The 15736-nt window shown below is 40.2% G+C and overlaps 1 long non-coding RNA gene across 1 annotated transcript; it reads left to right on the forward strand.

The window, feature by feature from the left end:
* Positions 1–414: 414 nt before the first annotated feature.
* Positions 415–11425, forward strand: LOC139148711 (uncharacterized). Its single transcript, XR_011555979.1, has 3 exons — positions 415–528; positions 6680–6881; positions 10280–11425. It is a non-coding gene; the product is annotated as an uncharacterized lncRNA (long non-coding RNA).
* Positions 11426–15736: the final 4311 nt, after the last annotated feature.

Below are 15736 nucleotides of genomic sequence, written 5' to 3' on the forward strand. Positions count from 1 at the left end.
AGATGGTCTTTTCATATATTTACCGAGTAAATGGACGTGTTCAGTGAGAGAAAAGAACTTCTCCGGGCACACGAAACATCCGCCTGCACCACATAAATAGAAATAAATAATTGAAAAAAAAAGAAATCTTGCCACAGAAGTTAAAACTTTGGCAACCGAAACAAGAACATCGAGCAAAAGTCTAGATTGGGTTCTGATTTCTTGGCGCGTCGAGGGCTTTGAAATGGACATATTAAGTCATGTCATAAAAAGTTGATCGGCTGAAGTTTCCGATGTCTGTTCCCCGCCGCTCGAAAATAATTTTTCATGACACAGCTTATAATCTTCGCTCTGACAAATCCCTTTTAATCTGTTCATGAATAATTTCCCGTTTATGAAAAGTTGATGAGTGCTCAACAAAATGTATTATTTTGAATTCAATGCGCAGTCCTCGTTGGATTCAGTTCCCAGTCGTTACGTTTATCCTGAGCACACTGCGTGAAATATCTCGGCCCGATCTGGGGAAAAAGTGAAGTCGTTACGTTGAAGGTAAGTGTCAATTTCGTTTCAACGTAAAACCTGTCACATTTTTTTCAATCATGGACTTTCTCCTAGTAGTTACACCTTTGGACGAAATCATTCCACAGTCAAAACAACCTTTGGGTCTCTATTCTCATGCAAAAGAACACGAATTATACAAAGGTTTTGAAAGAAATTACATGTATGTTCTATCACCTTAAACTTAAGAGAGCGTCTTCTTATCTCACCAGTCTATTGATCGAATGAATCACTTTACCTGCTACTTTTTTCCATCTACGTTTACATGAACACAGCTCTTTTTAGGGCTGCACATTCATTTACCATCTTCTTCGCTGTTTGAAGAAAGTACGATCAAGTGCTCTACTTTGTTGTGATCAGTGTAAGAGTGTTGTTATACATCTTCTAATTAAATCGAAGCACAGCGATTCGCAACTATGCTCTTTAGTTTTCATGTTAACACCTTAAAACTTTTGTGTTTCATGAAAAACCCTGCCGTGGAACGATACGTACTCGAACGCATTAACCCTTTGAGCGCCAAAGTCAATTTTTGTTGCCTTTATTAAATATACCGCAGTAAATATTTTTCAGACTTTTGCAAAATTTTGATAAAAAGCTTTAGCCAATGAAATGTGATGATCATGTGGTCCAAAATTATCAAAAAAATTAGAGAAAAGTTCATAAAGATTTGTGAAATGTTGCACTAAAATTTTGGTGGGAAAAATTACAGCACTTAAAGGGTTCAATAGATTTCACGCGATTTTGGCGGTATAAGACGCAGATTGCATGGATATATTTATCGAACTTTGATAATATGATGCAACAACTACTACCCTTTTCAGTATAGAGCGCAAAGCCACTGCAGTGAACTGCAATAAAACTGCTCACACTAATTAGTTTCAGCTGTAGCCAGCTGGCAAAGTCGACAACATTGTATGTCCCATGCAGACAGTTTGTCTGGGGAAGTTAAAATAAAAAAGTTTTGTACATGGACAAGTGCATGGTAATGTTACATTGTATCTTAATCTTGAACACAGGGTGCCAATCGTAAACTCTCATTTATAACTCGAGCCTCAGACAGAGCTAGTTTTGCCTTTGTACAAGCAGACTTTTTGGTCTTTATCAAGTAGCCTTGTTCAACACCAAAGTGGCCACGGCTACAGCTGAAACTAATTAGTGAAGCAGTTTTATTGCAGTTCACTGCAGTGGCTTCGCGCTCTATTACTGCAAATGGTTGTATTTGCCATATTTGGGGAATTAGTCATTTTCTCACCGTGCCATAACATTGAACAGTGCGTGAGAGGAACGTAATAGGTAAACCACACTCACAAGCAAGTGAGACGACAGATAATATACAGGCAGGCAGGCAGACAGACAGACATACAGATTGACAGACAGTCACAAACGACAGGCTGACAGGAAACCAGGGTGATTTATTAGTGGAACAGAGTGCGGTCAAAATAGTCAGAAGACAACTTCGCAGTAGGAAGGTTAGACTGGTCGATGGGTAGGTAGATATGGCACCAGGACAATGAGATTCTTTGAAAAGACGACAAATGGCGAAGCATAGAAATGAAATTAGACGTTGAGTTTTCAACGTAGGGAGGGGTTATCGAAATGGGGAGAAATACCGAGAGAATGAAAATCCTCCGAGTAAAGCAGTTATAATTGCTAGTTTTCAGTAATGTTCATATAACTGTAAGGTTACAAAGAGTAGGGAGGGGTGTATGCATGCCCCTTCAACAAAAAATTAATTTCTTCGTGTTGAAAGTTAAAATATTTGCATACATTACTATCACTCCTCAAATTATCTGATGGTTCGTACACGGGTAATGTTCTATAAACAATGACCCCGCAGAGGATTGCAGAAAAAACGATGGCGTCATCGATACGCCTATCCCCTTTTCCGTCAAAGAGTTGTCGACACTTTCCCTGATTTTTGCCTTGCAATAAAGCTGTGCGACCCGTTTTTTCTATTTGATGTTTCAAACCTCAACGATGTACTAATCATTGGACATGGTCATCTCTTTCTATTTTCTCTCAAATTAACCTTTGTGCAATTGAGTACTGCAACTCTTTATTCAGTCGTTCCAGATAAAAAAACACTATTTGTGTTAAGATGGCAAACCTATCAACCACCACCGAAACACAAGAAGTCATTCACAAACATTTGCGAATTATTATCAGAACTCAACTGACCGACTGCACACTGTTTGTAATGTGTTTCTTTCATCTAACACATATCTTAGAGGCTCAGCAACTGAGGTTTTGGCTATGGTTGAAAAACATTTATTCAAGCTGCCTAATTTTGCAGTTTTACTCGCTGAAAGCTTGCTTATTTTGGCATAAAGATGACGAGGTAATGTGTTTGTACTTTAAAAACATATATCAAACTCTAAAAAAATTGTTTCTACAGAATTAAAACTGTATCCTCAGGTTTTTACATGCTGTAAAACTAATGGAAACTGAATTGGTGTAAAACTGTACCATTCCTAATAAATGTTCCCAAGTGATTGTCTTACAATGTTTGTTACTACGTATAAATGAGCATGCGCAGCATATATGTCAAATTTCATCATCCTCTGGTCGAAAAATCTAACCTAAAAGTGATGTAACCGAGGAAAACTTGGCGCACCTACACAAACAGTTCTATTATGCGGCGTTTTACACTTTTACCATTCCTCCCACGAGGCTTTGTAGGGTACGGACATTGAATATTTCTTTATGAAGGAGGTACTTTTTATCTATTGTTCAGTACATTTTAGTTACGGTAACACTATGATTATAGATGGTCTTTTTACGGTTGCTATCATGCTCTTCTATGCCAATGTTCATTTACGGCGTATTAAAGTTTTTAAGTTATAATTGACAGGTAGACAGACGCTGAATAGTGAATTTCACAGGATTGTGTAAAAAGTAGCACATTTTCATTCAGGTCTTCGCGTTCACATTGCAAACCCAGCTATAGCTTCTTTCATAGCTTATGCACTTTAAAGTGGCACTCCCACTTGCTAACATTTTTAAAGGACATTTTTTTAATGCCAACGGTCGATATTTGACGTGGCGACTGCGCGTGCATCGCGAGATATCGATAAAACATGTCCTCAAAAAAGTAAAAGTTTGAATTCCGGTGGCCCACCTAAATTCAGCTTCCGAACATCGAACGTTCGGCACTGGGGCCATTGTCAACTAAGCTATGGAGTACGAGTCTACGCTTACGCTGCTGTATGCCACAGTACCACTCGCGTCGGTGATCGGTCATGCCCCCTGGAGGAAAGCCTAGTCTTACTGACTCTGAGAAAAAACGGAAAACAAAGTTTGATTCCACAAGAATTCGCATAGGTGACTAGCACAGTTACGTGCGGTTGATACATAGCGGCCGCCGAGTGGTATGCATAGACGCATACCACGCGCGCGGCGTACTGTGTGGCAGACGACAAAATGTAGTCATCGGAGGCGGCTAATATTTGACACGTAAAAACTGATGTTTATGTGGTATTGGTTAAAAATATAGAACAACTGATTTAGAATAATGAAAACGACAAAAACTAAGGAGAAGTTTTACAAAACTTACCGGAGGTAATGGCAATAATGCTGTAAAATCTTTGCAGTGGGAAGTAAATAAGTTGCGTCCTTCGAACTTATTGTAGACTCCCTAGAATATGGTCAATCAGCACAACAACAAACCTTCGGGGGATTTCGGGTCAAAATCAGAAACGATCGTAAAACTTCGGGATGTGAAAAATACGCTCGGGAAATGACAAGTTTTTATCGATATCTCGCGATCCGCGCGCAGTCGCCACGTCAAATATCGACCGTTGGCATTAAAAAAATGTGTTTTAAAAATCTTACTAAGTGGGAGTGCCCCTTTAATAGGAAAAACTGTTCGGAACATTTAGACACCCTTTTTAAGTTTAGTATAGACGCTTATGACTTAACACTATATTTTTACAATTTAGAGGCAATAAAATATATTTCAAGTCGTTTTAAATGTCAACATCGCTTTGCCATTGCCATGGGGACCGCTTTTCAGAACAAGAAAGTCTTATGTTTCTATTTTCTTTGTCTTTCTAAGCTTGTGGGCTATGATTAGTTTAGAATGAAAGTCTAATAAGGCGTTCAGAATCTTGTTTCGGGAAAATCAATTATTAAATATGTAATTGATACCCAGTATGTGAACTGTGAATTCTCAAAGTGCTCTCTCAGCAAGTTACATTTGAAAGATGCGACACTCCTTATAGAGTTTCCACAGAGATTGGCAGGAATTTCAATTTAAAACTTTAACACCTTCAATAACATTTAAATAGTAACTGTTAGTCAAAAAAGTAGAAAGAGACAGGTACGAGTGAAAGATTGGATCTTTAGAACTTATTTTTCTTTATTTGAGTATCATTTGAAATCGGACATTATTGCTTTCCTGTGGTGACGCTCGTGATATAAGATACGGTTAGATAAGTAATAAGCAAATGCAGGTGTTCATTACAATATTTGAGTAAAGTACATGTACATCGTATTAGCAAATTGTCAACCTCAACATAAAATTAATCAATCGCAGCTGTGAAATGAATCAAAATTTACATTGAAGTCGATTACTTTACTACAAAGGCCAGCATGTTATCATTGACTTACACCTCAAGACGTGCATTGGTAGAATCTGATGAACATCTTTCATGACATCACGAAGACGGACCAAGGCGTTTCTTTTGACTTGTGTTTCACATGTTCCTTAAGATGAAAACGGCATACATATAGTTTCATGTCCAACAGCCACAGCTAATCACATTCATAGTTTAACGTCCTTGTCTCCAGAGAATTTTAGTGCATGCAGTTGATGTACCTGTAAGTTCGCCAATGCGTCGTCCTTTTAAATTTCGAATAATGTCAATGTGAATAGCAGACAGTCATTTCCTTCCCATAGATCATCACCTAGGAAATCCGTGTCTCAAAGGAGCCTCTCCTTGTTAAACGTTGTCTCAAACACGGAAAGGTAAAATGTAGTTTATGCATTTATTTGAGTGTGTTTGATAACAACGCAGCGATATAAGTTCGTGAATATCTCTTGATTAGCAGTACGTTTCAGTCATTCGTCATTCGGGCACTTAGACCATCGTCTTCAAACGTTTGCCGCCCTCTTCCAAGTTTTGATTTCGTAAAGGTGGAAAAAAATGTCGGATTACAGGTTGGTGTTGGGAGAATGCGATAATTACTATGGTCAGAGATCCGTGCACCGATTTATGTTATTTTATTGAACTGTTGTTTTCGCTCCTTTCTGAACTTGACGGCGATCATCATGGACCATTTCCCATCCTTTCAGTATCAGCCCATGAAACGACATTGTACGATAATCAAAATCCACGCCACTTCTCTAGAAGAACGGGATGCAGTTGGGTCCTTCAATATACAAAAAGTAATTACATATCTTCTTATGTTCGCCAAATGTATCTTGCTGTAACTCATCATTCATCATGCCATATTGCCGATTTCTTTGACCGATCAAAATCTTTCGTAATGTTGGTAATGAACCATTCACATGGACTTACTGTCGTCATCTGCGGCAATGCATCGATTCTCAATGTGGCGTATATGGTCTGAACCAGTTGCCGCTGACCGACGCTGTGAACAGTAGGTCTGACAACACTTCGTTGCGGTTGTTTGATTTGTGCAAATTGTATTCCCCGAGAATATTGCTGAAGACTGCCCTGTTCACCGATGAGAAGTCAGACCCTTGCCACGATAACCGATCAATGCGACGCGAAACGAGGGGGAGGTCGATCCAACCACCGGGCAGAGCGATGCGGGTGCAACTCCAATGAAACTGTTAAACACCATATTCAAACTGTTAAGTTCCGAGACTTGATTACTGTAAGTGGGAAAACTTAAGGTGTGGGAGGTCTATCCCCATCGAATGACGTAATGAGAAGATTCCAAGGAGATTACCTATATTTTCAAAAATTAATAAATAATTTTTATTTGGTATAAAAGCCGGACAACGCGCTCATTTTGGTGAAGCTATCGGCACCAGCTCGTTTTGCCACTTGTTGCTTGACAAAAAAAGGTCGGTGTACATATAAGTGACAAATTTCTCCAATTCGGTCATTTACACTCCAGTAAGTTCATGGCTATAACCGAAGTCATTTTTCCATGTTGTTCTGTTTCGTTTTAGATGAAATCAACGTACTTGGTAACATGCCTATGTGTTTCGGTGCTAACGGTAGCACTCCTAACCCGGACGGTGCAGGGTAACATAGGAGCGTGCCGCATGCAGTTTCTTCCGCTTTACCTAAGACAGCTCTGTGCCACGGCCACGACACACACCGAAGAAGCGGAACCGTCCAAGAGTACCATCCGTGAAATCTCACCACCGCGTAAGTTACAGAATCTACTAAGTCAATTTAACTTGTGAATGTTTTTTGCTTCGGCCTTTCTCTCTGACAAATCCATGCAACCCAGGGCCTGCCGACTATAATTTGTTTTATTTTTTCCTCACGATGAAAGTCTGTCCGAAGTTATAAGTACAACTCTCCAAGGTGGTTTTTTGGTTCTGTGAGAGATACAGAGTTTTTTCATCATCAGCATGCTCAAATGTGATCGAAACCACGCCAAACACGAGTAGGACAGTCAAACACTGCACCCCAGCAGCAGTTTATTTTGTGAAGTCTGCATTGAAAAAATCTCTTTATAACTCCATATTTTTAGAAACTTCTTTTGTAAGTAAGAAGTTAACGTTATGCAAGTCGTGATTAACGTGTCAAAATGTATCACTCTCATTGTTGTACAGGGCGTTTTTACACGAAACAGACAAAATGTAAAGTGCTATGAACGTGTATCGTGATTTTTTCGCAGTTAACTCCGACACTGAGCAATGCTATTTGACTTCTTCACGGCTATAAGGCAGCACTGACAAACTCACAGTAGACCTCTCTTGTTGGGTTATATAGGAAGTCAAGAACACGCACGGTAGTTCTCCTGCCTTGCCATTTACAAAGCGTTGACGGGTCACCACCTGCTGGTATCTACAACAACGTATTTCAATTGCGATGAGAGCTTCTTTGTGATTCTAATGATGAACAGTTCTCGCCACATTGACAAAAAATTGCAAAAACAGCGAATCTCACGACAAGACTGTCCTTATTTTTATCGAACCTTTGACAACTCCCTCCCGCCGCGCTTCAAATTCGTCGAGATGGAGTTCAATCTAGCACAACTCCTTCCCCTGACACAAAGAAATGATGATTATCAAACAGAGGTAACGCAGTGAAGACAAGTTGATTTGAACAGTGTTATTCTTAAAATCCCTTTATTGTTCAAAACTGTCGTGTCTCTAGATCTGTTTATGAACACATATCGGTATAAAAACATTAAGTTTAACTGTTTCTTTTGTAAAGGCACTGTGTTAACGTTAAATATTTAGTATATGGTTTGCATTTCATATCTGTTCGATATATCTACATCTTCTACTTTCATTTCAAATCATGTATGTGCTTCTCGTATTCTCGTAAGTTACTTTCATTTCACCCCAGCACGGGATGAAGTAATCACAGATTCTATCAAATTTTAAACTCGGGATTTTACTTTGTCAGCTATCCTTCCATATTCCCGCAAGGTGGTTCTGGCGTGGAATACCCTTTTTTTTTTCGCGCACGCGTATAAGGAAAGGCTTTGCACTGTCGACGGATGAAACGTCTTTTCAGTGACATCCACGATATTCCGTCTAATCGCATAATGTAGCGATGAAATATTCATTACGACGGTGATGATTACGTGTGGTCGGGATTTCCATCGAGCCCAGGGCCAGCCGAGAATCGTTGAAGTTCATACAGTTTGATTTGATCGGATTTGCTTCGGATTCGGGATCAGCTGAAATCGAGCTTTGCAACCGGAGGGCGTTAATCTCTGGCCAGTGGGTACTGTGAAATCTATTCCGAAAAAAAACTCCTTGTCGCAACGCCGTCATATTACAAAACTTTTGCTTGTACAACAAATTAGTATTTAAAGAATTTAGTCTCGGTTTTCAAATTAATGATGCGTTGGCTTTAGTACTCACTGCGGGTTCGGTACGTCTAGGGAATCAAGTCGATGCAGGTCATCGTCACTATCGGCATATGTAGCACATGATATACAGCAGAGACTCAGTCTAATCAGAGACAGTAGAAGAAGAGTTTTGCTTTAAATGTCAACGATTATTAATATACGTGGCTCGATGATAAATATTGCCTTTTCAGTGTGGATTTTATCCTAGCGGATGAACAAACTAACAAACAGAGCGGTTACACTATCCTACAAAGGTTCAGTGATATTCACAGTAACATTTCCAAGGGTTTGACCGCGATACACACCTTACGGAGCTCAATAGAGTGAGAGTTAGCCGACATTTGTGCAGCGCCTCAGAAGCTTTAAGCCAATCGGTTGGCTGAGACTCATTGTTCTTATTTAATCATCTACAAACAGCCAATCAGGTAGAGAATAGCCAAGTTTCAGACTCTTTGAGGTGCTGTAAATTATGACAATCTGCCAATCACATATAACCTTTTGAGCCGCAGCATATTGCCAGACATTTGGGCTGAGCGGAGACGGGTATATCATTTGGGCTTTCATATAGGATCTGTTGGCCAAAGTGTCGAACTCACAACCTTTGGCAAGAGCACTTGTGATGACGTTTCTGTCAGGTGACGATCTGGGGGAAGACGAACGGACAGTATCAGGGGAGAATGTGAGGTACGACACGACAGATAGATCAAAATGACAGGTGGTAGACTCGGACCAGCATTCGGACGAGATTATGGGTGAGGATGAACAGTCATACCCTTCACGTCCTGTGTATTTTTAAAGTAGGGTTGATCACAAAGGTAACTGCCTCCATTGGTTAATATTTATGTATAGAAACGATCACCAATTGATAACACTTGACGGATGACGGAGGTCGAAGGCGATCGTATGTTTCTTTCAATGTAAATGTTAATAACTACTGCTTCGTGATGTAGTCGCACCTTTGGGCCCGACACAACATGTCTGTTTGGGCTACTCCCATGGCATAGAAAGGCGTAGGGTATGTTTCGCCCGCGAGTTGGTCACTCCCGCGAGACAAACCTAAATATTCGTCGACTTTTCACAAAAAAAACTAAACACAGGACGATATAATAGGAAATGTCAAAATGTTTTAGAAAAAAACCGTCACACACAAAAGAATAATGGTTAATGACCTGAAGATATTTCCCGACTTTGTCAAGACTCTCGCCCCCCTGATCGTGACATGCATGACGTCATTCAACTCCTAGTACTTTGTAAGGTTGATGATCAGGAATTACACCGGGCCATGAACTTTTTCTTGAGTCTGGTTTCTCAGGGCTCGTTGAAGTCCTCAAACTGTTGGTCTGATTTCGTCTCTAAAATCCCTCAGCGACGGGTCTATTTTTGGAGCATAATTGGTTAGATGTTTTCAACTTGGGAGGCCCCATTCCCGCGTGAAAACAGATCTTAGGGTCTACCGTTAGTTTCAGCTTGCTTTGTTTCTGTATGCCATTGCAATATCTTTTGGTTCTCTCACTTCCCAAAACAACATTTGCACTTTCGCTTTTCTATTCGTCTATATACTTTATTGCAATTTACCATAACCACTTTTTAATTTTCAACTATACCTTCCATTCAGATTCAAAATAAGATATCTCTGGTGTTCTAAACACGATGTGCACAGTTCTGTATATTCTTTGCGATTACACGAATGTTTTCTGCTACTAACAGTTCCCTTTTGGCCTTTGACTCACAGGGCGAAGACCCATCAACCCGGCCATACGCTTCGGTAAGCGTTCAAGAAAGACAACCGACTACTTTACCGTGAAGGTCTTCAGAATATTCAATTACCTCTATTCGAATATGTTCGACAAGAAGTAAACAAGAGAGAAGAATTCTTCCATCGTGTCAATGTAACAACAAAAGATATCAGCCATCGATTGTGTCGTCATGAAGCCCTGTGTACATCCTAGCTAGTCTAAGAGTGGAACGCAAGCCGATGCTAGTGCTTGTTCAAATTTCGTGACGTGAAACCGTGATCCATTTTTAATACAGTAACTCTGTTGCTTCCTAACTGCTCCAACAACGATATCAAAGTATTATTTTTCCACATTAGTATTCCGACATTGTGCAATATCATTCACGTAAAATACCATCTTAGTTTTCAGACCAAGACATTGAGGTGTGTTTTATTCGTTATTTCACAACGTTAAACTTCCGGGACGGTACCAGTGTAGACATTAAAGGGACACACTCGCTGTCTTTGCGCCTCATCCTTTTTTATTTTTTTAAATTTAGCATTTAAATTGATTGAAAATCTGCTAGTGAAAATAACATTCGATCTCGATCACGGGCAGAACAGATAATGATATCCGCCAGAAACATTTTTTCCAGTTGCCGAACCACAGCTCTTACAAACCACTACTTCATTATGGTCATGGGAGGGCGTTGATTTGTTTGACACCATATGATTTTGACAAACGCCATTTGCCATAAGTTTAATGAATTCGTCGGTGATTTAGGGAGATATATCATGCAGGCGTAGAAAGGAGTTAAAAGCGCAAAGCAGCGACTTTGTCTCTTCAAATACATATGAGTACTTTAGGAAAATTTTGGATTAAAAAAGCCAAAAGTAAAAAAAGACGCTTTGTAAAGCTGAAGACGGTGTGATTGTTATAAGCCCTCTTTAATTACAAAGTTAACGAAATTCTCCAGTTTTTGACGACTTTCAAAATGCTGCCTCTTCCATTCCACGCTACCATTCCACGCTACCCCCTCCCCATCTGCACCACCAGCCATAACCCATTTTCCCTGACTGATTTGGGCATTTTAGTTTTAGACGTCTAAAAGCTCTTTGAAGATTCAAGAATATAATAAAATGGCCATATTTTGAATAACTATGTGTTGCATCGTCAATATCCTTGTGTTCATTTAGGAAGACATGATTGTTTATATTTCGGAAGCATGCAATACATCTTGTTACAGAAGCATATGAGGCCGACAGAAGCAGTCAAACCCCCGATCGTCTGGCAAAAATATCTTCTCCTAGCCTTCAGTATGCTGCAGAAGATGATAATGAAAGATCAAATGTCTGTCGGAAGCCGGCGCTCTTTTCTGGAACATCTGTTGAATTGGCCTTCCTCGAAAACACTTATTATCTTCAATGACCCCTGATGACCGTTGAAACACCGTTGCAGCGAGCAACGTACGACAATCCAAGATAAACGTCATTTCAATCTACACTCAAAGCAGTGGTGGCGCCATAAGAAATGGTTGCACTAATGCTACAGGTGACTTGATATATAACTGAAACGTATGCATAATATTCCCGCTTCATATCACGACGACAGTCTTGTTATATTACGTACTGAGTCCAATGTTGGAAAACTTAGGTTCGCGATTTTTTAACCAAATCGCTATGTCCATCAAGTTGAAAATGACAGATACCTTTGCATTGTTCTTTGGTTTCGGGCACAAGAACAGTTCCTTCGAACGCTACATTACCTTCCAGTCCTTCCTTGTTTTACAAAAATACAGTCGACGGGTACTTCATGACATGTTGGGAAGGTACGGCAGTGACGCATGCCTCTCTAAAGCGCCATCTCTGTTTCAAGTGAGCAATGGGCCTTTCGAAATTAGGACATAGGTGCCCTTGAGCTGTACAGGCAGCTTTTCCTTTTGTATCAGGGTGCGTTCCGGATCCGACGGTTCTAATCTCCAGGTCAACTTGCTCTTTGTTAGATTTTCGAAGTAAAGGATACAAAATATGGCCGACAAGTGTGAGCAGTGTACGACCTTTTTTTCTCGGCGGAGTTCTAAACTTTGAAGTCCATCACGGGGATGTTGCATAGAGTAACATTTTGACACTTTTATTCAATTCTAGTGTTTTTAGAATGATAAATATTCTGAAAAACACCCAGTAAGCTAGCTTAAACTGAGTAGTAACTGCACAAACAAAAATACAAGTTTCAAATTCAAAAAGTGTCATAATGTCGTAGAGGGCGTCTGAGATTCCTCGTCTGTATTTCTCTCACAACCTTACCATACTTATGGTGGGTCTGTAGTAGACCGTCATTTTCTTGTCATCATTAGCCATTTATCTATTGAAAGGCCCCAGTCGAACTACTTAAACTGAAACAAACCACTAGATATTACCATCAATATTTCTCAAAATGTATCGATAAATTCCATCAGAAATTGTAAACAAACAAACAAACACACAAACGTCGTGACAAAACTAAAACTTTTCTTTCGAAGAGTTAGTTATGGGGCTAGAAATTATTCTGTCATCTTCAGCTGTCGTAAATCAATGTGGGAATTTTTGAAAGTGTATACGTTAGACATTTTGAAGCGCAGAGATATAGAATGCAGACCATATCACTGTTCTTGTAATATCGGCAAGGCAACCTTTATTTTCACAGTATGCATTATTCATTTCCTTCAGTCGCTATATCGCAGTACAGAAATAAGACTTCGCAATCACAGGGCCTTGAACCTTTCATGTAAGAATTCGCTGATTGTTAGAGCATTGACAGTGTTGGCCTTCTGCTAGAAACTGAGTTCCCCAACGGAGCAGGGGAAATCGACGAGAATTAAACAGTCGCTGTGTCTGCTAGCCTCCGACGTGATGTGAATTTTCAAGGTCGGGTGGTAGGTTGATAGAATAAGGGAGCGTTCAGTTTTTACGGCTGGGGGGGGGGGGCCCGGCAAATCTTGTCGCCGGCGTTCAAAAAAATATAGACCCCCCCTGCATTTTTCGTGAAAAAAGATGACCCCCCCTTTGTCAGACGAAAAAAAATTGATGACCCCCCCCCCCCGCTTAAAAATAACTAAAACCCATACGTCAAATTTACCCGCATGGTTTGGATTTGAACTCCGGTACGCCGCACACTTTATTCATGTAGCAGAGATGCCAGTGCACAAACTTCTCAGCCACATCCATTGAAACGTCTGTTAATTAGGACGACTGTAAGGCAATTTTTAACTTCATTTCAATAGGCAACTCATGTCCATGGACATTGTATAAAGTAAACCTTATTGGAGTGGTTCGCCAAAGGCAGCCCTCCGGTTAAGAGGGTCATGGGCCATTACGTAAAGTCAACTTTATTCTAGTGGGCCACCGGTACCACTGGTAAAGAGGGTCGATCATGGCTATTGCATAAAGTAGACTTTACTGGACAGGGCTGCTGAAGGCGCACGGCCATTTAAGATTGCCGTGGGGTATTACATAAAGTCAATTATTGGAGTGGGCCGCCGCAGGCGGCCCGCCGGTAAAGAGGGTGATCATGGCCATTGCATGAAGTAAACCTAATTGGAGTGGGCCGCCAAAGGCGTCTGCCTGTTAAGAGGGTCATGGGTAATACATAATGTATATTTATTGTAGTGGGCCGCCGAAGGCGGCCCGCCGGTAAAGAGGGTCGATCATGGCAATGGCATAAAGTGAACTTTATTGTTGGTATTATGTTTATGAAAATGTGGTGACCCCCCCCTTTCTTACCAGTGAAAAAGCGATGACCCCCCCCTTTGCGGATTCCAAAATTTTGATGACCCCCCCTGGATTTTGCCGCCCCCCCCGGCCGTAAAAACTGAACGGTACCTAAGCAATGGTCTGTGGCATGAGCAAATGGTTTTAGAGTTCTTCAACGCTGACGTCGATCGAATGCAATGTTCACATTCAATTTTTATGAGTCGAACCATTGATTACAAGGTAAGTTATGAACACTTTTTGTTGCCCGAAACATATCAAATTTCGGGTGTACTCGTTTGGTAAAGTGCCAGTATTATGTAGAACGCCGCTCAAATAGCATTAAATGTACACACGAGACTTTCCGCCAGTAAATTCGAATATTTCTTGTTACATTAACTTCTGAAACATACCGTAAACATATGCGATGAAATTTTAAACATATGAATTCTAGTCCAAACTTAAGTCAGTTTTCAACAGATGTACACTCACACATACACATACAAACATACAAGCTGAGTTAACAGGTCGAACACATATATGCATTCTACAATTACTTTTGAATTAGAATAAGAAACTGTATTAATAACAAACAGAACAAAAAATAATGGAAAACGCGTCAAACTGTCCTCAACTTTTACAATCATGTATCATCAGGAGAGAGAGAGAGAGAGAGAGAGAGAGAGAGAGAGAGAGAGAGAGAGAGGGGGAGGGAGGAAGGTGTCTTATGTGCCATGTTCTGTGTCATTTGTCTTTCTCTGTACTTATCAACGACTCTTAAACAGCAACCATATATTGTTTGGCTAGAGTCGTTTAAAGCTTCTGGATACAATCCTACTTATAGCACGAATACATTCTACTTCCGTGATAAATCTGATCTACGGCCATCGAACAGTTCTCCCCTGTGATGGTTGGTCGACGACACACGCGTGCCGATTGGTTTTATGTCCGGGTTGCACGTCGACAAGGTGACTCTCTCCGGGTTGGACTGAATTATCACAGAGGCGCACCCTTTGAACAAAGGACCGTTCTCATCTCTTACTTTCAGGTATCCATTTTCGAAAACGGATCTGTCAGGAATTCCTGGTTTATTTCCTGGATTATTTCGTAGCATAAGTGAAAGCGGGTATTCGTCACAAAATAGCGAGAACCACTCGTCCAAGACACCCTGGAGTCTCAGAGGAAGTCTTTGACGATTACTGTCAAGATTGAAGTGTGCATTTATCACTTTTGCTATTTTTCATTACTGATGATTACTTCGAAACTGAAAGAAAGCTATACCTGCTGACTCATGGGAGGGATTAAAAACGTAAAAAACTCACTGAGGCTAGCGAGAGACCGTGACAACAAGAGAACCTCAACGTTTTTACTAAAACAGGAAATATATATGTGACGCATGTCAAGAGGACAATATCTTTATGTTTTGATAAAGTTGTCATTGCTTGAGGTAGTGTGAAACGATTAAAGATTTTAATCTTTTGAAAAATAATGTATGATGCAATAGGACAGTATTAGCGTCTTCAATAACAACACAGTATGCACATTGAAATACATTGTGCTATGATGTCGTTGACCAATGAGTTGTGATCCAGACTGAAGTTCACATACTGTAACAATAACAAAACATTGTAATACACTCATAAGCTGATTAAAAATTAGGCATTGGCGACATGATTTCGGGAGCAGAACCAAATTATTTTTGAAGGACTACAAAATGGTGAAAAACGTAACTGTCACCCTTACTACAGC

The sequence above is a fragment of the Ptychodera flava genome, chromosome 13 (genome assembly GCF_041260155.1).
Source record: "Ptychodera flava strain L36383 chromosome 13, AS_Pfla_20210202, whole genome shotgun sequence".
NCBI classification, from domain to species: Eukaryota; Metazoa; Hemichordata; class Enteropneusta; family Ptychoderidae; genus Ptychodera; species Ptychodera flava.